This window comes from Impatiens glandulifera, unplaced genomic scaffold (assembly GCF_907164915.1).
Source record: "Impatiens glandulifera unplaced genomic scaffold, dImpGla2.1, whole genome shotgun sequence".
Taxonomy (NCBI): Eukaryota; Viridiplantae; Streptophyta; class Magnoliopsida; order Ericales; family Balsaminaceae; genus Impatiens; species Impatiens glandulifera.
The window spans coordinates 1-22,500 of record NW_025919422.1 but is presented as its reverse complement, the minus strand read 5'-3'; the positions used below and the strand labels follow the sequence as shown (position 1 = coordinate 22,500).

The following is a 22,500-nucleotide window of genomic DNA, read 5'->3' as shown; positions in this document are numbered from 1 at the left end:
TTCAATTTGTTATCAGTTACTTTAGATTTGATTTCTTGTAGAATCCTTCATCTCTACGATTTTTTTTGTCTCTTCTTCACTGTCCATGGCATATCGTTCTCTGTTTTCTTTAGGCGGTGTGCTCTTTAAATTGTCATCTTCAATTGTTTTTTTTCTTCCATATGTGAAACCAATGAAAATATGAATTTCCTTTGTATGCAGTTATGTTTTTCTATCTAGTTTATTATACATAATACATTTCAAATGTGAATTTTTACACAGTAGACTTTTTTCCTCTATTCAGTTGACCTGGTTGTGAATCTTTAATCAATCAGCTATTGTTATTGTGCATCTTTTACGGTTGTTGAATATTTTTATTTTTCTCTATTCAGTTGAAAATGTTTGCTACCTTTCTTTTTAACTTTGGAATTTAAAGGTGACATGTTGTCCTTCTTTTAGGCTGATATTGATCTCAAAGGTCATCCAAGGAACAAAAGTCACAAAAGATAGTTTAGATATAATAATATTGAATGATAACTTTGCTTCTGTTGTGAAGGTTAGTCAGTAGTACATGATGTTGTCTTATTTGGTTGAAATATAGACGATCTATGCTTATTAATATGACTTGATCTCTCAATTGTTTTTTTTTATTTTAGGATTTTCTTGCGCACTCTTGTTACCTTGTTTTCAAAAGAGAGAATTTGTTGCACTGTTTGCTAAAATTGTGAGGAGAGTATAATTTGGAATTTGTTTATCGAATGTCATTGCAGCAGTTTCTTCTGGTGATGTCCCTCTTAATGCGGTGTAGGTAAATATTATTAATAATCTAAAAGAGCTAGAAGATATAAAAGAAGAGGGACAATCTCATTCTGGCAGAAAATATATTAATTGTTTTCCTTTCATTGATTAGGACAATCTTCTGGCCCTTGCATCCGAGCAGACACTAGTGGAGGTGACTTTTTTGCCTATAGACACTTCTATTGTACTTTATCCACTCAAAGTACTCATATATCATTATTTTCTAATTATTAGTAGTTATAATTTTTTCAGCTAAATATGCTGGTAGTGACATGGAGAAATTTGTTTCCTCCCAAGAAGGTAATCATTTATAGAGGAAAAAACCTCAAACTCTGCTTATTATGAATTTTTTTCTAAAAACATTTTTGTTACAGAGCCTTGTTCAATTAGGGGATCTATTAACCTTGAGTTTATGTTTCCTTATATGTTAACATTGCTTCTCTTTGACTGTGGTTCTAGTAGATGTAGTCCACCTAGTACTTAAGACTTAAGTTCAACAAAAAAAAAAGATAATTGACTTTACACTCTACTGGGAGAAGGTAGTTAGACTTGTATAATGTGGTGACCATTTAATGTTGCAACTTCCTTTTTGGTTAATGATATACATTAGTTTGAGAAACAGAGGGTATCATCTAATATACTATTAGATACTTGTTTCTTTTTGGTTTCAAGCTATGTGTCTATTGAACATTAGTCCTCTCATAATACAATTGATTGTATTTCTTTCCCTAAAGGAAACTGACTCTCATGTCATTGATTTACTTCAAAGTGGATGTGTGTGATGTATTGAATGGACTGTTTGTACTTTTTCTTTGATTCTGATGTTTTGATGTGTGTATAAAAAACTTCTAAGCCGGAAAGGTTCCTAATAACGAAAAAATGTGATTCTCTTATTTGGTTTTCAGAAGGTTCTCTGTGAATGAGAAGTTCTGCTTACTTTGATTTTTTTTTTATGTAAGGCAAAGTTTTTCCCACATCCTTTCTTTACAAATACAATAGTATGTGTATAAGTGATTAGAGTTCTTAATATTATTGATGGGCTTATAACATGGGCCTGTGACCCATGTTTATGCCCTTGGTTGGTCGGTCCAAACGGGTTCGCATGCTGAATCTTATAAAATAATCACAAATCACAAAACTTAGTTTTATGTTAGCTTATATATTTTTATGTAAACTATGTTTATTCCCACATTGCTAGTGTAGAAAAAAAAAATTATGAATATAATAGATTAGAACCAAAATTAACATTGTTTGGCTTATTAAAAAATGGGGCAAATAATGTTGCTGAATAATGGGTTTACACCAAAGGTGGTAATCAGGGTTTAGTTTAATTTTTAAAATTATTTTACCATTCTTGTTAATATTTGGATAATTTGTGGGAATCTTAAATAGATATATAAGTAAATGTGATTTTTTTTTAATGTTTTTAGTTTTTACTATTTATGTTGATTTTTCTTATCTATATATATATAATGATGCTTAATTTTTAAAGTGTCCGGATTGCCGGGTCGAGAGCTGTGGTTAATTTGGATACTTGGGTCGGATTGTGGGTTTACCCGTTTTTAAATTTAAAACGGTTAAAAATAAAATTAAAAATGCTAGAGGTATGTTTCGAACTTGCAACCTAACAAAACAAGTACAACTCTTTAACCAACTAGGCTACAAAGACTTTATATTTTAAATTCAACACCAAATTTGATAAACGCGAGACGTTTTAACATTAATATAAGTTCAACTTTTTAACTAACTAATTTATATATATATAATGATGCTTAATTTTTAAAGTGTCCGGATTGCCGGGTCGAGAGCTGTGGTTAATTTGGGTACTTGGGTCGGATTGTGGGTTTACCCGTTTTTAAATTTAAAACGGTTAAAAATAAAATTAAAAATGCTAGAGGTATGTTTCGAACTTGCAACCTAACAAAACAAGTACAACTCTTTAACCAACTAGGCTACAAAGACTTTATATTTTAAATTCAACACCAAATTTGATAAACGCGGGACGTTTTAACATTAATATAAGTTCAACTTTTTAACTAACTAATCTATATATATATAATGATGCTTAATTTTTAAAGTGTCCGGATTGTCGGGTCGAGAGCTGTGGTTAATTTGGATACTTGGGTCGGATTGTGGGTTTACCCGTTTTTAAATTTAAAACGGTTAAAAATAAAATTAAAAATGCTAGAGGTATGTTTCGAACTTGCAACCTAACAAAACAAGTACAACTCTTTAACCAACTAGGGTACAAAGACTTTATATATTAAATTCAAACACCAAATTTGATAAATGCGGGATGTTTTAATATTAATATAAGTTCAACTTTTTAACTAACTAATATATAATAATGTTGAGTAAATGGATATACTTGGGTCGAATTATGTGTTGACCCACCCATAAATTTAAAACGGTTAAAAATAAAATTAAAAATGTTATCCGTAATTTTTTTCACGGTTTTTTATATTATTACTCGTGCAAATGCACGGGCTAAATGCTAGTTTATATTTAATATTTCATTGTCAATACTTATAACTAGGAGAGCCTAGGAGAGGGTAAATTTGACTAAATAACCTCAAAGATGAGGTTATTTGAGCTGGTGGTAAATTGTTAATTAAATTGCGCTCGTGGTCTTTTTATTTTTTTTGACCAAATTGTCCTTGTAGAGAAATGGTAAGTGGTAATGTGTGAAATGTCCAGATTACCCTTACTATTTAATATATCTCAGTCTATTTTTTTCATTTCTTTTTTTCTCTTTCTCTCTCTTCCCGCTATTCTCCTCCTTCTCTCTAAACTGGGCGGCGGCAATCGGCGGCGATCGGCGGCGACGTCGAAATCCACGACGATGAGCTCCACGACGAGCACAAGCACGGTTCCACTTGGTATGTTTATCATATGATACTTCAAATTTATTATTGATGTTTGGTTTATGCATCTTCAAATCTGTTGTTTAGGGTTTACTTTCCGTTTCGCTAAGTGCTTAGCGTTTCGCTAAGTGCTTAGCGTTTCGCTAAGTGCTTAGCGTTTCGCTAAGTGCTTAGCGTTTCGCTAAGTGCTTAGCGTTTCGCTAAGTGCTTAGCGTTTCGCTAAGTGCTTAGCGTTTCGCTAAGTGCTTAGCGTAAGTGGTAATGTGTGAAATGTCCAGATTACCCTTACTATTTAATATATCTCAGTCTATTTTTTTCATTTCTTTTTTTCTCTTTCTCTCTCTTCCCGCTATTCTCCTCCTTCTCTCTAAACTGGGCGGCGGCAATCGGCGGCGATCGGCGGCGACGTCGAAATCCACGACGATGAGCTCCACGACGAGCACAAGCACGGTTCCACTTGGTATGTTTATCATATGATACTTCAAATTTATTATTGATGTTTGGTTTATGCATCTTCAAATCTGTTGTTTAGGGTTTACTTTCCGTTTCGCTAAGTGCTTAGCGTTTCGCTAAGTGCTTAGCGTTTCGCTAAGTGCTTAGCGTTTCGCTAAGTGCTTAGCGTTTCGCTAAGTGCTTAGCGTTTCGCTAAGTGCTTAGCGTTTCGCTAAGTGCTTAGCGTTTCGCTAAGTGCTTAGCGTTTCGCTAAGTGCTTAGCGTTTCGCTAAGTGCTTAGCATTTCGAAATGGATATATTGAACCCTATTTATTATTATTATTATTATGCATTGTTAAGCTATCTAGATATTTTCCCATCTCTTTTGAAGATTATACAGGATATGTTAAACATTTTCAACCATTTAGATAATTTTGGACAAAGTCTGTCTGTTTAAAGTACATAGATATATTTTCTTATGGTGTATATTGGAGATCATTATGTATTTAGATAATCAAGAAACGGAAATAATAGCAGTAGTAGATAGATAGATGATAGATAATGTTGGACAAAGTCTGTCTGATCCTTTGCTCTCTGTGTATGTACAATTTCATCAATCCCTTTACATTTTATTTGCTGTTAATTTGTTTGATTTATAGAAAGAGTTAAGAGCAGTAGTAGATATATAGATGATAGATGATTAACATTGTTGAGAATGAACTGAACTGAACTGCATGCAGCACTAAAGGTCCAGCAGTGGTAGGATGGGATAGGTGGTTTCAAGGAGCTCATAACTCACGAGGAGGACGCAAGCGCTGAATTTGAGGTAATCTTCTTTTACTTCTTCCCCAATCCCCGTCAAGACATGGAGAAGAAACATATACATCATCCAGACAGGGGAGATTGAAGGAAGATAATTTGTTGTAATTTTTTAATATAACTAGAGAGAAAGAAAGAAAGAGAGGTGGGATGTTGATGAAGTTGGTGTTTTTTGGCTTTGTAATTTTGGTTATTGTTGTTGTAATTTTGTCATTGTTATAATTGCCATTGATTACTAATGAATTTGATCACAATTCTCTTTTCTTACTTCTTTTGTTTGTTTGTATATGTTCAAGTTTGGCTGCAATAATAGATGATGTTCTCTGCAAATAAATCAGATAATATTGTCATTACAGATAATGACGAGTTTCTTCTTTACATCCATTTCGATGAAACATTGATTTTAAAACACAATAGACTTTCCAATAAATGTTCTTTTGGAATTTCATTGAGGCTGACGACATGTTGTTCCTAACTGTTGTTGCTACCTGCATTGTGAGGTCCTCCGTTGTTGGTAAACGAAACACGACTCTATGAACCCGAGGAAAGGACCGGAGCTTTTTGTAGTGCTAGCAGGAGCCCCCGAAGCTTTTTGTAGTGTTAGCAAGAGCAAAGATTATTTGTTTATTTGTATCAATTACTGTAAATATGTACTTCACTAATAAACTATAAATACATTTATAGGGTACCTTTTGAGCTTGATTATATTGGTCTCGAGGTACTTTTAGTATATTTCTTCACGGGTAATGATACTTGTATCAAAACCGACCCGATAGTAGGAATAAGGTGTCACGAAGAGTACCTCTTGAATCTTAAAGAGACCGCGACGACTAAATCCCCATCATAAAATCACAGTTAATATAGTGATATATTTGTGGTTTGTTTTGGATATTTATAGTCTATTTTCTCACGTCTTACAATAACTAATATACTTTTTAAGAGTAAACTCTAGAATTTGTTTTTAATCATATATAAAAACAATCAAAATAAAAAGATGATGAATGTCAAAAGTACTGAAAAAATAAACATTATATATTAATGCCACAAGAAGCACACAAATTAAAACAATTATATCTACATAGTCAAGTTTAGTTTAGTTGTCTCTAGCAACCTTATAAAAAGAAAGAACATGAACTGTATTTGCTGCAACAAACAGCAAAACATCGTCATCATCTTAATCTTAAGTAGCATTCACACACATAACTAATAATAATAATACATCATTCCATCCATCCCGATCTAAACAAAGAGTCTTCATCATAAAGGCAACAATAAGTCGCAAAGCTCAGTATCTGTACTCATGGGAGTGATGATCTTCAAAAAATGGATTATAACTATCGCTCCTCATCTTTTACTCCTTATCAGTCTGCACCATATGCAAGAGATTTCAGTGAAATTTTCAATTAGTTGCATAAAACATTTTTTTCAAACCCTTATCTGAATAAGGTCTAAAAAAGAAACGCCGTTGCGGGGATAAAATATAATAACAAAAACAATTCTTTACAACTAAAGAAACAAAAAGGTAAGCACTTAGCGAAACGATAAGCACTTAGCGAAATGGTAAGCACTTAGCGAAACGGTAAGCACTTAGCGAAACGGTAAGTATTTAGCGAAACGGTAATCACTTAGCGAAACAGTAAGCACTTAACGAAACGGTAAACACTTAGTGAAACGGTAAGCACTTAGCGAAACGATAAGCACTTAGCGAAACGATAAGCACTTAGCGAAACGGTAAACACTTAGCGAATCTTCCCTGAAACGGAACCAATATGAACCAAATAAGAACAGGTTAAATCAAAGGGTTTGAAATGAAGATAAGATAATGGAAACATGAACATAAATCGAATTAGGTTAAGGTTTGAAATGAAGATCTTCTTCTCCTTTGTTCTTCAACCTTCAAATCCTTAGAATCATTCACCTGCATACAAAATAAGTTTAGGGTTAGGGTTTGAAATGAAAATCGTGTAAATAAAAACATAAATCGATTTAGGTTAGGGTTTGAAATCAAGATCATGTAAGCTATGCCGCCTCCGTCGCCGTAGCCGCCGCATCTGTCGCCGTAGCCGCTGCCTCCGTCGCCGCCGTCAAAGAAATAATAAGAGAAGAGAGCGAAGAGAGAGAAAGAAAATGAAGGAAGTGGAAAAATTTAAGTATTTATACTAAACCTAATCTACTTAGCGAAACGTTAAGTCTCTTAGCGTTTCGCTACAAGGGCAATTTTGTCAAAAATAAAAATAAAAAGACCACGAGCGCAATTTAATTAGTAATTTACGACCAGCTCAAATAACCTCGTCTTTGAGGTTATTTAGTCAAATTTCCCTAGGAGAGATATAGATCACTTTTTTGAACGTGTTTTCTTTTGGAAAAAGAAAAAGTGGAGCCTCTGCAAAACGGGAAATTTGACTAAATAACCTCAAAGATGAGGTTATTTGAGCGGGTGGTAAATTACTAATTAAATTGCGCTCGTGGTCTTTTTATTTTTTTTGGACGAAATTGCCCTTGTAGCGAAACGCTAAGGGACTTAGCGTTTCGCTAAGTGCTAAGGTGTGAAATGTCCAGATTACCCTTACTATTTAATATATTCCAGCCTATTTTTTTTCATTTCTTTTTTTCTCCTTCTCTCTCTTCCCGCTCTTCTCCTCCTTCTCTCTAAAGTGGGCGGCGACAATCGGCGGCGACGGCGAAATCCACGACGATGAGCTCCACGACGAGCACAAGCACGATTCCACTTGGTACGTTTATCCTATGATACTTCAAATTTATTATTGATGTTTGGTTTATGCATCTTCGAATCTGTTGTTTAGGGTTTACTTTCCGTTTCGCTAAGTGCTTAGCGTTTCGCTAAGTGCTTAGCGTTTCGCTAAGTGCTTAACATTTCGAAATGGATATATTGAACCCTATTTTTTATTATTATTATTATTATGCATTGTTAAGCTATCTAGAGATTTTCCCATCTCTTTTTGAAGATTATACATAATACAAAAGATATGTTAAGCATTTTCAACCATTTAGATAATTTTGGACAAAGTGTGCCGGTTTAAAGTACATAGATATATTTTCTTATGGTGTATATTGGAGATCATTATGTATTTAGATAATCAATAAACGAAAATAATAGCAGTAGTAGATAGAAAGATGATAGATAATTTTGGACAAAGTATTTCTGATCTTTTGCTCCATATGTATGTACAATTTCATCAATACCTTTACATTTTATTTGTTGTTAACAGTTTGATTTATAGAAAGAGTTAAGAGCAGTAGTAGATAGATAGATAGATGATAGATTATTAACATTGTTGAGAATGAATTGAACTGAACTGCATGCAACACTAAAGGTCCAGCAGTGGTAGGATGGGATAGGTGGTTTCAAGGAGCTCATAACTCACGAGGAGGACGCAAGTGCTGAATTTGAGGTAGTCTTCTTCTACTTCTTCCCCAATCCCCGTCAAGACATGGAGAAGAAACATATACATCATCCAGACAGGGGAGATTGAAGAAAGATAATTTGTTGTAATTTTTGAATATAGCTAGAGAGAAAGAAAGAAAGAGAGGTGGGATGTTTACTAATGAATTTGATCACAATTCTCTTTTCTTACTTATTTTGTTTGTTGTATATGTTCAAGTTTGGCTGCAATAATAGATGATGTTCTCTGCAAATAAATCAGATAATATTGTCATTGCAGATAATGACGAGTTTCTTCTTTACATCCATTTCGATGAAACATTGATTGTAAAACACATTTCCTAATATGTTTGCTATATCGAGTTGTCTAGCTATTTCATCAACCATCAGTCTCATCATTCGTTATATTTGGTTTGTCTAGCATTTTTATATGTTTTTGCCACCAAATTTTATATTATTGATCAATTTTTTTCAGGCTATCATTATCTTACACTTATTAGATAATATTTTTTTGAATATGATGTTATTAAATTAGAACAAAGCATAAATGCTTTGAAAGAATATGATAGAATTAAAAAATGTTGATCTCCTCTAAGAGGAAACAAAAATAGAAGCGAAAAAAACACAATAGACTTTCCAATAAATGTTCTTTTGGAGTTTCATTGAGACTGACGACATCTTGTTCCTAACTGTTGTTGCTACCTGCATTGTGGGGTCCTCCGTTGTTGGTAAACGAAACACGACTCTATGAACCCGAGGAAAGGACCGGAGCTTTTTGTAGTGCTAGCAAGAGCCCCGAAGCTTTTTGTAGTGTTAGCAAGAGCAAAAATTATTTGTTTACTTGTATCAATTACTGTAAATATGTACTTCACTAATAAACTATAAATACCTTTATTAGGGTACCTCTTGAGCTTGATTATATTGGTCTCGAGGTACTTTTAGTATATTTCTTCACGGATAACGATACTTGTATCAAAACCGACCCGATAGTAGGAATAAGGTGTCACGAAGAGTACCTCTTGAATCTTAAAAAAATCGCAACGACTAAATCCCCATCATAAAATCACAGTTAATATAGTGATATATTTGTGGTTTGTTTTGGATATTTATAGTTTATTTTCTCACGTCTTACAATAACTAATATACTTTTTAAAAGTAAACTCTAGAATTTGTTTTTAATCATATATAAAAACAATCAAAATAAAAAGACGATGAATGTCAAAAGTACTGAAAAAATGAACATTATATATTAATGCCACAAAAAGCACACAAGTTAAAACAATTATATCTACATAGCCAAGTTTAGTTTAGTTCTCTCTAGCAACCTTATAAAAAGAAAGAACATTACTGTATTTGCTACAACAAGCAACAAAACATCGTCATCATCTTAATCTTAAGTAGCATTCACACACACATAACTAATAATAATAATAATACATCATTCCATCCATCCCGATCTAAACAAAGAGTCTTCATCATAAAGGCAACAATAAGTCGCAAAGCTCAGTATATGTACTCATGGGAGTGATGATCTTCAAAAAATGGATTATAACTATCGCTCCTCATCTTTGACTCCTTATCAGTCTGCACCATATGCAAGAGATTTCAGTGAAATTTTTAATTAGTTGCATAAAACATTTTTTTCATACCCTTATACGAACAAGGTCTAAAAAAGAAACAAAAAGGTAAGCACTTAGCGAAACGGTAAGCACTTAGCGAAACAGTAAGCACTTAGCGAAACGATAAGCACTTAGCGAAACGATAAGCACTTAGCGAAACGGTAAGCACTTAGCGAAACGATAAGCACTTAGCGAAACGGTAAACACTTAGCGAATCTTCCCTGAAACGGAACCAATATGAACCAAATAAGAACAGATTAAATCGAAGGGTTTGAAATGAAGATAAGATAATGAAAACATGGACATAAATCGAATTAGGTTAAGGTTTGAAATGAAGATCTTCTTCTCCTTTTTTCTTCGACCTTCAAATCCTTAGAATCCTTCACCTGCATGCAAAATAAGTTTAGGGTTAGGGTTTGAAATCAAGATCATGTAAGCTATGTCGCCTCCGTCGCCGCCGTCAAAGAAAGAACAAGAGAAGAGAGCGAAGAGAGAGAAAGAAAATGAAAGAAATGGAAAAATTTAAGTATTTATACTAAACCTAATCCACTTAGCGAAACGCTAAGTCCCTTAGCGTTTCGCTACAAGGGCAATTTCGTCAAAAAAAAATAAAAAGACCACGAGCGCAATTTAATTAGTAACTTACCACCGGCTCAAATAACCTCATCTTTGAGGTTATTTAGTCAAATTTCCCCTGCAAAACCGTCTCTCTTTTCAATCAATCGCCATTAACATCAAGCTTCTTTCGATCTCCATTCCAAATCAATGTCCGATAAGAAAAGCTGACCACACATCTCGCCGGCGCACGGCGGCAATGGAGTCGATTGAAGTGTCAATTCCTCTCATCACGTCACCTGAATCGCGAGATTGGACAACGGTTGAGATGAAGAAATCATCATCATCTTTATCTTCCTCCGCCGTTCACCAGACAAAGGATCTGGAGAAGACACCGACGACGGTATTTAAGAAGTGGCAGTATCCTGCATCTCCATTCTGCTATGAACCTGCTCCTCCTCATTTGATGCCGTTTGTTGTTGATAATAGGTCGTAGCATAAGAAGTGGTACCATTATTTTCGTCTAGTTTTGACTCACTGATATCCTGGTTATTATCACTTTCTTTTCCCACAGCGGAGAACAACAAGGTGTTTTTGGAAGATAAAATATTGGTGAGTTCAGCAGCTTTCAAGATCAGCTGATGTCATTATAGGTGAAACTGGAGTCCTCCAAAGAAGCTATTCAAAATTGTAAGTTGTCCTCAGTTTTTCACTTGAAACTACTCTGGTGTCACAAGGATCATCCAATACAATTCTCTTAACTGAAGCTCAGTGATAAGTGGACTGTAATTTGCTGATAAACAAAAAAGTTCGTGCTTAGACTACTATTAACAGTATTTTGGTGTCCTTTTTTTATTAGATGAGCAAAGGCTAACAGTACTCAGAAAGGAGAAAGAAGATATTGAAAAATCTTTCAGAGAGGAACAGCTTCGTGATGCATAGTTGTTGGAAGAAAAAAGTAATCATTCCTATCCATTAGTTTCAGGAAAAAAAATAGAAATTTATAATACCTTCTCTAATCCCTAGATTGGCAATCTAGTTGAATTCAGTAAAGTAAGATTTAAGTTGAAGTTCTCAATCACTATAAGAAGAGAGCACACTTGCAGAGTTGAACTTTGTTTTATAGGAAAATGAAACTGAGATAATAGTTTGGAATACACTGGTAAGATGGTTATAATAACAAATATTGAAAAGAGGAAGTCTGCTTTAATTTTTTTGATTAATGATGAATGTTTGATTACTGGGAAAATATGTTGATATTATGCACTACTCGGCTCTGCATTTGCAAATTAACTTGTTTTGCAATGTTTTGCTTGTTTTACATTCAGTTACTGAGGTCAGAAAGCAATTTATAGATCAGATACCGAAATATTCAATGCGAAGATGGAAGACTTGGATCTCGGTTTGAGGTTGAAGGAAGACGATATAAAACATTTGAGGATATCAGAAAAAAATTACAAAAAGAGAAGGATGATCCTTTGGACAGTGGGAGGAATTTTTCTTGCAAATTAGACAAAGCATTTCAAGAGATAAAGAATCTTAAGGTGATAATTTGAACTTTTCAGTCAAGCTTATGCAACAGATCTCCTTGTATGACTCTTGCTTTAAGTTTTTGCTTCTTAAATTACTTGGTAATTCGGGTTTCGGGTGAGATTCAAAATGCAGGTGGTCGGTGTTGCAGGCATACTTAGGAAGGAGCAGGATTTTCCCCTCAAGACAAGCGTGATCACTGCCGAACTCAATCCTTGCACGTCCAACTTCCCTTAAATTCCGGAGGTGCAACTCTGAAGGCCTTTAAATGAAGGATGGTGACAGACATTTACCCACATCGCTAGATAACAAAGAAAATAACAATAACAAAGAAAATGTTATGAATATAATCTGAATAGAATTCAGCTTAGAATGGACGGGCTCTCTAACATGGGCCAGTAACTTCGGCCGGATTATATTGAAACGCGGAAGCGGGGGCATTTCTGGATTTCTCACAAAATAATCTTATATTTGAATCACTCACAACTATTTTAGCTAGGCATAATTAATTTTATATTTGGGAACGTACCCGACAAAATTCAGTAATTTTTACCTTTGAATAATATAAAATATTAAAATTTTGTTCAAAAACATAGGTAAAAATTAAAAATATATTATTAAATTAAAATTAATTAAATAACTAAAAAAATAATCATAATTAAAAATCGGGTCCGGGTACCCATCGGTTCGAATCGATATTTCGGATAATTTGAGAACCCTATTTTTTCGGGGCAAATTCGGGTCCGATACGGATCGGGTCCCTCAAAACCCGGAAATTTGCCATGTCTGTTGGCAGCCATAGAAGAAGAAGCAAAACCATGACTAAATATTAGGGACACGGGCAAGTCCAGAAGAAGAAGAAATGCATAAAAGGAATATTTATTTTTGGATCAACTAATTAAATCAGTTAATTTCATTTAAAGAAAGAAGTCTAATGTAATGTTAGGAATATAATTGGTTAGAATTCAACTTAAAATCACTTGGTGACGGTAATATGGACCTGTAACAAGTGGGGGCAATAATGTGGCTTGATAATGGGTTCAATTAGGTGGGTGGAGGTTTAGGGTTAATTCATATGTTCTATATAGGTTGACTTGGTTTGTGCCCTATTTAAGTGGTTAATTGTCTTTTTTTTTCACTTGGTTTGTGCCCTATTTAAGTGGTTAATTGTCTTTTTTTTCACTCTATGTTCTATGATAGAAATATGCTACTCTTATACTTTTGTTTGTACATGTTCTTAACTAATTATTTGCATTTCTGCTTTAATTTTTTAATTGTTAATATTTGTAAATAACAATAAATATCAAAATTTAAATCACGTAGTATTTAGTCTTTATATTTTATATAAATATTTTTATTTATTTATTTTTATTAAAAATAAATTTCTTAAATAATATATCTATAACTATTTATTTAAAATAAAGTTTAATTAAAATTTAAAGATCTTCAAATTTTGACACCATTTTCGAAGATGCAGAAACCGAAAGCAAACCCTACGAGAAAGAAATACGAAACATTATTGTGTTGCTGAAAATCTATAGCAGATTTGAAGGGAAAAAAATGAATCTCAATCAAATAAGTAATATCGAAGGTACATACATGAGTTTATATCTTTTGTTTTTATACTGCTCGCCCTCTCATATGGGAGTTCAATCTGCCTTGACGTTTTGTGAATGTTATAAAGCATACCCCACTTTAATCTAAAATTTTAAACAAAGGAACATCAACGTCTTCAAGGATTTTTTTTTAATTATTGATATAGAAAGCAAGTTAGATGTTTAACAAATTAATACAAATAAAAACGAGTTATATTATATTATTTTGCAGTACCGGCCTCAAATAATTATAATCAAGTAAAATACGATTAATCTAAAACTTCATCTTCATCTGTATCCTTAGGATTCTCCCATTTGTCTCCTGCAATTATGAATATAATTGATTATTATTCATTTAATATTTGACGGGCCTGTAACCTGGGCCTGTGGCTTAAGCTTAGGCTTGTGGGGAAACTATGTTGCTGGATCATGGGTTCAGCCCTAAAGGGTGGGTGAGTGGTAATTCAGGTTTTGGGTTTGGCAGCATTACTTGCATTTTTGAGAAAATAATCAGGACTACTTTTTCTTACGCTTTTTACGTGTTTCGATGCATGACATAGCTAGTGCATCTAGACCGTTTATGCTCTGTTTGATTCTCTATTTGGTCCAGATTGTCTTTTGGTTTTACTTTTTGACTGTTGATATGCTCTCTCATGGGTTTCATCTCATGGTGTATATCCTTACAAGTTATTGTCAAGGAAAAAACAAAAGAAAGTACTAAATGTCTTGGCACCAATTAATTTATAAAACAAAATTTTAAAAAGAAAGTATTGTATCTGCATGTTGCCAAAATTTGAATTTGTTTTGCCAAATTTTCAGCACTGCTGGAGCGACGAGAAGGAACGACTCCTACAATCCCAGGATTTGGAGCAGCGCCGCCGTCGCCAACGCTGCTTGCACCGCTCATGGGATTGACAATACTCCTCTAGGACCTGACGATGACACAAATAGTGCTTCTGCACCAGCATCTTCAATCACAATCTTGGTGGTGATGGTCCTAATTTTCCATCATTGAAGCATAGCAGAAATGTCTCATCTCTCTAATGCTTTCCATTTTTTGAGATGGATTCTTAATTAAACTCTTTTCCATCATTTAATCTTATCAATTATAGGTAGTAGGTAGATATTAATTAACTTGCATCCTTTGATCTTTATTTAATGCAAGTTAGTAAACGAATTGATTAGTATTTATATTCGATTTCTACTACGAGTCTACAAGGAGTGTTCTCCTTATAATATACCCAACCTGAAATATATACATTTTTTTATATTCTTCAAACCAAAAAAAAAAGAAAAGAAAAGAAATATAACAACTAGCTGCTGAAATATTGATCAAACTCAATCCCCTGTTTCCTAATTATCTTCCTCTTCCCACCAACAACTGGGCACCTTTGAGCATCCCTAATCACATAAATCTGATCTCCAGCCATTTTGTACATGTCCTTATTCCTATGCCATTTCCACAGCGCATGCGTATCGTTCTTCACCTCTAGAATTCCATGGCCAAAGCTGGTTTCCCTATATGCACTAAAATCTGGCTGCCTATCCCAACAGAATTTTCCAGCTGTAGGGCCTACCGTGAAATTGTACGCACAAAACCCACCTATAATCTTTTCAACCGAGCGAGAAGTATAGGGACAGTTATTCGGATCATCTGCGTGTGGTATTGCCATTTTCTCCCTATTTCCACCGTCTCCAATTGTTATATGCACAGGTTCAAAAGGATCCAACTTATAGTTAGAGACTCTGTTCGATCTCTCGTAAGCATGTACATGTCCATGAACCACCAAATCGACATGATTTTTATACAACAAGTCTTCAAAGGCTAGTTTCATGCTCTCCGCTTCTCTGTAATATTCCTTGTAGCCATTGTACTAAGGAGGGTGCCACTGCCAACTAGCCACTAACCATGGCGTTCTTTTCCTGTCTACTTTCTCAAGGTCACTCTTCACCCATTTGTATCATATCATCCTTTAAGCACATCAAGTTCATATAAACATAAAACACTGAAATCAAGTCAAACATGTCACAAAGAGATGATCATCTCATCAAATCACTCAACACATGCCTATTTCAATCATGTTAGCCCAAGAATATATGAACATCATTTCAAAGCATGCCAACAGATTCAACACATCAAAGCAACTCAAGGCATGCTTTCATCATATCAAGTATAACTGTCAACCAAGGCATGAAAACATTTCATCATTTAAGCTTAAGCATCATTTAAAGCAAATCACCAATTCAAGACATATTTGTCAATTGAAATCATCATTTGAAATATACATTATCTTCACTGCTATTCTGGAAATCATTTTGAAGCTCAAATCTAAATTCATTTCAAAATCGATGCTATGGATTTGAGTATTGCAAGAATTGATTGTTCGATAACACCAACTACGATTGGATAAAGGCATCGATTGACCAGTTTGATTTTTGATTCGTCGAGAAGTTAGATTAGAAATTATTACTAGTTATATAGTCTAATCTAGAAATTATAGTGTTATTACAACTTTTTTGCATGATATTTTTGAATTACTAATTTGATTGTTTATTTTGGATTACTTCTTACATAGTGGGTTTATTTTTGTTTAGGGTTTGAGTTTTGCATTTGTTTGAATATAATGAAAGAAAATGACTCCTTAAGCCTATAAAAGTATATCTTAAATATTTAATTTTGTCAAATATATATTTAGGATATTTTGTGTTTATTGAAAATTTAAACCCGGGATAAATTATTACTTTAATACAAATTTAATGACAAATAGGAAGCGTAACATGAGAGTGGTGATCTAATCTTGTTTTTATTTGGACTTATTTTATTATAAAATATTCCTACGTATAAATTAAAAATAATATTTAAAATAATTATTAAATAAAAATTATATACAAAAATTAAACAATATATATATATATATATAAAGAAACTCTCCCAACATAATAATATAATAGAAAATCAACCTACCATGGTATGTGAAAGTGATGATAAAAATGATGAAATGGAATCAACTATATTTGATGGTTAAATATTTGCAATGTGAAAGTGTGATCACGATATGAGAACTTGTTTGGATTGTCAAAGTGTGGTAAAAAGAAGTCGTGGTATATGAGATGCAATATTGTGGTGCAAAATACTCGAAGTGAGATTACAAAATTAGTAATATGAGATATCCATATTAGGAAAAAAATAATAATTAGTGATTAAATATGTGAATGAAAAGAAGGTCACGAGATGAGAGTTGATTTGCCGAAGTGAGGGTAAGATGTCGTGATAATGATATGATACGTTTAATGATTAATATTATTAAAAACTATATAACTTACATCAAAATTATAGATGATTTGATCTTCATTTTAGCTCTATTAGCTATATTAATTATATTTAATGTGCATGAATATGAGCTATTATAAAATATTTAGTCATATTTGTAGGACGGAATATTTATTGAATTAATTCGAAATTCAAATTATTCATATCTGAAATACTAATTTAGATCAGCTTGAATTGATTTCGACTTGAATAAAGATTCTCCAAATTACTCCAACAAAAATATAATCTCTAATAATTATATTGTTTACCAGACTATTTCATTAAAACATTTTTTTCTTTTTTTTATCAATTAGTCCACAACCATTTTCTTCCATAACAATTTTTTTTCCATTTTTTTCAAACTTGGTCAATTAAAGAGTTTGTATTAAAACATAAATAGAAGTCATGTTTTAAACAAAAATAAATTTAAAATTATCAAATATGCTTATTGAATGTATCATCTTATACTTATTATTACAGATCAAATAAATTAATTATAACAAAAATATATTATTATCTTTTTATAATAAAGTGGTTTATATTATTTAAAGAAAAAATACAACGGTAAACATATTAATTAGGCATTAGTAAAATAAAATTAAACAATGCCATAAAAAATAATTAAATTGTATTATCATACTGCCACAAAAATTGAAACCCATTAAAAAAAGGCTATAAAATAATTTTTTTATACTAATTAACTTTTTTTAATAAAAATAAAATGTAAAATTATAATATATATTAAAAATATTAGTGTAATTGATAAAAAAAATATTTAATTAATTCATAATATATATATATATATATATATATATATATTAATTAATAATTAAAGTTGGGTTAGCATGTGCTCATACTTAATTTATAAGTATTAATTAATATAACAATTTATATAGGGAATTAGATAAATATAATTTTGTCTTATTATTATTATTATGAATCGGGTAGTCTTACCCTTTACACACTTAAATATCTTTATCCTTGGGTTACTAATAAAATATGACATGAAAAATAAATTTAGTTTAGTTATAATCATGTTTAGAAATAGGGGTGTTCAATATTTGGTTTGAACCGAATATCCGACCGAATTCGAATTCACCGAATTCGAATAAACCGAATTCGAATTATATTTTCGGTTTTCGAATCGAATTTTAAACCGATTCGAATTCAAATACGGTTTTCGGTTTGGTTTTCGAGTTTAGGTTTCAACTCGAAAACCAAACCGAAAACCGAATTCATTTTTATTATTTATTTTTATTATATAACTTATTACATATTATATATTAAATTATCATGGCCTCTTACTAGATCTCTAAATTAAATCCATAATTCCTCATTCATTTTCCCCTTTCTCTAGCTGTCCACACCTCTCAACCGCCATATATTGTTGTCGTCGACACTGTTTTACTTTCGTTGTTCAATTGTCGAATATATATTGGCGTTAGTCACTAAGCTAAGTTTGCATGATTTATATTTTTTTTATAATTTAAGTAGATAAGATCTTTTTAACAACTTATTTATTTTGTTAACTCTTTTAAAAAAAATTATAAGTATGGGATGTTCTTTATTTGGTCTAAACCGAATATCCGACCGAATTCGAACCGAATTCGAATTCACCGAATTCGAATAAACCGAATTCGAATTTATTCAAATCGGTTCGGTTTTCGAATTTGCTTAAAAAAATAAAAATTCGAAGAACCCGAACCGAAAATTCGAAAAACCCAAAAACCGAACCGATGAACACCCCTATTTAGAAATACTATGATGGAGTGAAAGAAAAAAAAAAGATAGTGAAAATGAAAAAAAGATTACTCTCAATTGCAATTGACACATTTGATATATTACCTGATTTGAATTTGGAATTTTAAAAATTTTGGAGATTGAAAAATAGTAAAATTTTAAGTTAAGTGACTATCTTCTTTAATGTTCAAACTAAATTATTAATTAAAAAAATATTTATTTATATAATTTTGTTGTTGAATCCATGTCCCCAATTAATGAAAAGAAAAAATATTTTTTTTGGTTAGGTATGGAAATGAAAATAATATGTATAATTAGCAAAGTATTTAATTAATTACTCTCCATAATATATTCTCTTATATGTTTAGGAACATATGACAACCAAAATATATTAGACCTAAAATGATAAAATTTATTGTTTGATATAATAGAATAGAAAACTATTGGCTTATATGATATTAGTGACGTATTTTACTTGAAAATAACCTCAATCAATATATTCATATATGATTGAATCAAATATATTTTGCAAATATTATTAATTATATAAACAAAGGTTATAAATAATAAGAGTTTATTTAATATGTTCGAAAATATATTTTTTTTTAATATTCCTACATAATTTTGGGAATTATAAAATCCACTAAATTGGTGGACTAAAATTCATTTCCAACTTTATAGTATTTTATTTTTTATTTTGATATATTTGTTATAAAAATTAAAATTTATTAATGAAGTTATAATTTTTTTTTCTTTTAACTAAAACACCTCATCAAACCTATGTTATAAATTTATAATATATAATTAATATATAATTGTAGACATTCCATTTTACACCGAACTTATAATTTAAATTTTATAATAAAATAATTAAATCAACAATATAAAAATAATTTGAAATGATAATACAATATAATATTTTGATTTGCTTGTTTCGTTTAAAGAAAAAATGTCTCAAACCAAACGGGGCCTAAGTCAGCAAGGCACCAGACCCCAAAAGCAAAAAACCAAACAGCGCTTTCCCCTTCCTTCTTCTCTAAGTCCAACACGCACCAGACACTCCTTTCTCTCACCTGGAGGAGGATTAAACAAAGACAATAGAGGGAGGATCGCGATGCGGCCGAAGAAGAAATATAATAAGATAAAGGGGAGACGGTGTGGTTCTGAGGGGGAGAGAATCTTGAGCGATTTTGGCAAAGGAAAGCTCGAATAACCTCTTTTTTTGATGCATTAGAGGTAGATCCCCTTTGTTATCTCTAGGGATCAGCAAGATTGTCTCCTTTGTGAACCTGTAAGTTCATATGCTTTTGATTCCGCTTAACATATGGGTTTGTGTATTGGATTTCCAAAAACTGATTGAATAGAAATTTGTCTTCCCTTTTCTAGAATTTTGTTTCTTTTGTTCTGATCTTAGAGTAGAACACGAACAGTTCTGTATTGTTGAATTAGATTAAAAAAAACGAATTTAAATTTGCTTCAGAATCTGGCTGTGCAGGTCCTGTGTTTGAACTGGTTTCATTTCTGCCTGTTGTTATGAAATGCATCAAACAGATGATTCAAGAATGTTAAAAATATGAAGAAGAACTGTATGCTTCTGTCTTAAGATCACCATTTTCGTTTCGATTGAAGCTATGTATTTTGTTTCTTTCATTTTTGTATTTGAATGTTGATGTGATGATAGATCAGGTTAGGAGAGAAATTTTGGTGTTATGTGTGTCAATTTTCTGTTACTGGTTAGGTTCATTAGGTTTATTAGAACTTCAGTATTTTAGCTCTTTAAAAGACAAGAAGACAAATTTTGTTCTGTTCATGCTGTTTTTCAGGATCCTGTGAATGTAGAAATTTCTTGATCCCCTACAGTAAAAGCCATTCTCCAGTGGGGTGTCAACGTATGATTGTTAATTTATATATGTTTTGTTATTTCAGTTTATAAAGAACCTCACTGTAGTTTCACAATTGTAGATTGGGATGGACTTTGAAGGAATTAGAAAAGCTACTTCCATCCTCCACGCATTTACATTCAACTCGGAGAAGAAACGCGTAGGTGTTGCATTGAAGCTGGTAATACAATATAATGTATTCACAGATAATAATTTGTTAAACTACAAAGTAGTGTTAAATTTTCATTATTATACGCATTCCTTTGAAATTTGAATCATTCTAGCTAAGTTTAGTTTCCAAACATAATCTGATCTTAGATATGTTTCTTTATCCAATTGTTATTGTTATGTAGTTGTTTCTAAATAGGGATATCATATCACCATTCCATCTTGCTATTGCATCAGTTTAATTTCTTGTTACAAGTTAGCAATATCTATTAGATACTTACTACATAAGTATTTTGTTTAACTAGGTATTTTGAAGGACAAACCCTTAATTTATTTTCCTAATTCATTAATTGAAGGATGGTTTCCTAGCAAGTTCAGTACCACCATGTTCTACCAGCTTTAGCTTAAGCAATGGATGATTTCCAGAACCCTCGTGTACAGGTTTGTATTTAATCTTGAGATTGAAGTTTTGGCCTTTCTGTTTATGTGACTTTTGGCAGGAAATTTGCTTTGTGACTTTTTTGCATTTGTTCTTTTGTGAGTTTTCTATCCATTGGATGATGGTATGATATAGTTGATTCTATGAGCTAGGGAAATTCTTTGAGGTGTTAATTTAATTTTACATTTACCAGATTCTATATCTTGTTATTTTTTTATACAGGCACATGTTGCCTCAGCACTGCTCAATTGCAGTTAGAATTGTACCCCGGACATTTTGACACCATATTTGGACGGGTTGGTCAGCAAACTGCTCCTATACCTATGCGCATCGTTACGCCTATGCTCAACCTCTACTCTGAACCCTAATTCTCCTCCGATGGATCCTCAGGTGACTCAAATCCATGAAATACTTCCCTCACAAGCCCCACCACCTCTATAATCTCTTGCACACTTTCTCTCTAGATCTCTCCAAGTTCCACATGCAAATCAATGGTCGCCATTTCCATTCCTTCTACTTCTCTCCTCCTTTTCGCGGCCTTTTCCTCTCTATAACGATGCGCATAGGCATAGGAGCACCCCAAGGCTACAATCGCCTCGCGCCGATTATCGCTGTTGCTGCGGCAGTCTGCAAACGACTCTAATTTCACAACTCCATTTCAGCAGTGCTTCCTTGTTTGACTAATTCCTCTACGGTAAGGACGTATTATTATTATTCTCTCTTTAGCATAAGTTCGAGCAATACATTAACCACTCCGTTGAGATGTTGACATCCCGGCCCAAAATTGTCCTTTCGGGTCCCGAAACCAACCATTTCGGGACAAAGAAGGATCCTTTCTTGTCCCGAAACCAACCATTTCGGGACAAGGAAGGACCCTTTCTTGTTCCGAAACCAACCATTTCGGGACAAGGAAGGACCCTTTCTTGTCCCGAAACCAACCATTTCGGGACAAGGAAGGACCCTTTCTTGTCCCGAAACCAACCATTTCGGGACAAGGAAGGACCCTTTCTTGTCCCGAAACCAACCATTTCGGGACAAGGAAGGACCCTTTCTTGTCCCGAAACCAACCATTTCGGGACAAGGAAGGACCATTTCTTGTCCCGAAACCATTAGATCTGTTCAGGGTACCTTTCGGGTTCAAGTTCGGTGCTTCGGTTTCCTGAAAATTCAAACAGTTTAAATCCATAAATACTTATGTAAAATCTAAACCCTAGATCTATAAAATCTAAACCCTAGATCTATTCAAAAAAAAATAAAGATCCTTAAAAAGGATACCATGGAGAAGTAAATGCTGTCGTAGAAATAAATAAATGCAGCCGGAGAAGAGAAATAAATGCATCCGGAGCCGGAGAAGAGAAATAAATGATGC

The 22,500-nt window shown here is 32.8% G+C and overlaps 4 long non-coding RNA genes across 4 annotated transcripts; all 4 read left to right on the top strand.

Annotated features, from left to right (window-relative positions):
* Window positions 1-762: 762 nt before the first annotated feature.
* On the top strand, window positions 763-1,591 carry LOC124917905. Its single transcript, XR_007097278.1, has 3 exons — window positions 763-931; window positions 1,030-1,077; window positions 1,512-1,591. It is a non-coding gene; the product is annotated as an uncharacterized LOC124917905 (long non-coding RNA).
* A 9,373-nt stretch (window positions 1,592-10,964) lies between these two features.
* Window positions 10,965-12,004, top strand: LOC124917903. Its single transcript, XR_007097276.1, has 3 exons — window positions 10,965-11,159; window positions 11,329-11,427; window positions 11,798-12,004. It is a non-coding gene; the product is annotated as an uncharacterized LOC124917903 (long non-coding RNA).
* An 8-nt stretch (window positions 12,005-12,012) lies between these two features.
* On the top strand, window positions 12,013-12,449 carry LOC124917902. The gene is made up of 2 exons (XR_007097275.1): window positions 12,013-12,059; window positions 12,151-12,449. It is a non-coding gene; the product is annotated as an uncharacterized LOC124917902 (long non-coding RNA).
* Window positions 12,450-19,677: 7,228 nt separating this feature from the next.
* On the top strand, window positions 19,678-21,828 carry LOC124917904. Its single transcript, XR_007097277.1, has 5 exons — window positions 19,678-19,935; window positions 20,468-20,533; window positions 20,607-20,705; window positions 21,049-21,133; window positions 21,354-21,828. It is a non-coding gene; the product is annotated as an uncharacterized LOC124917904 (long non-coding RNA).
* Window positions 21,829-22,500: the final 672 nt, after the last annotated feature.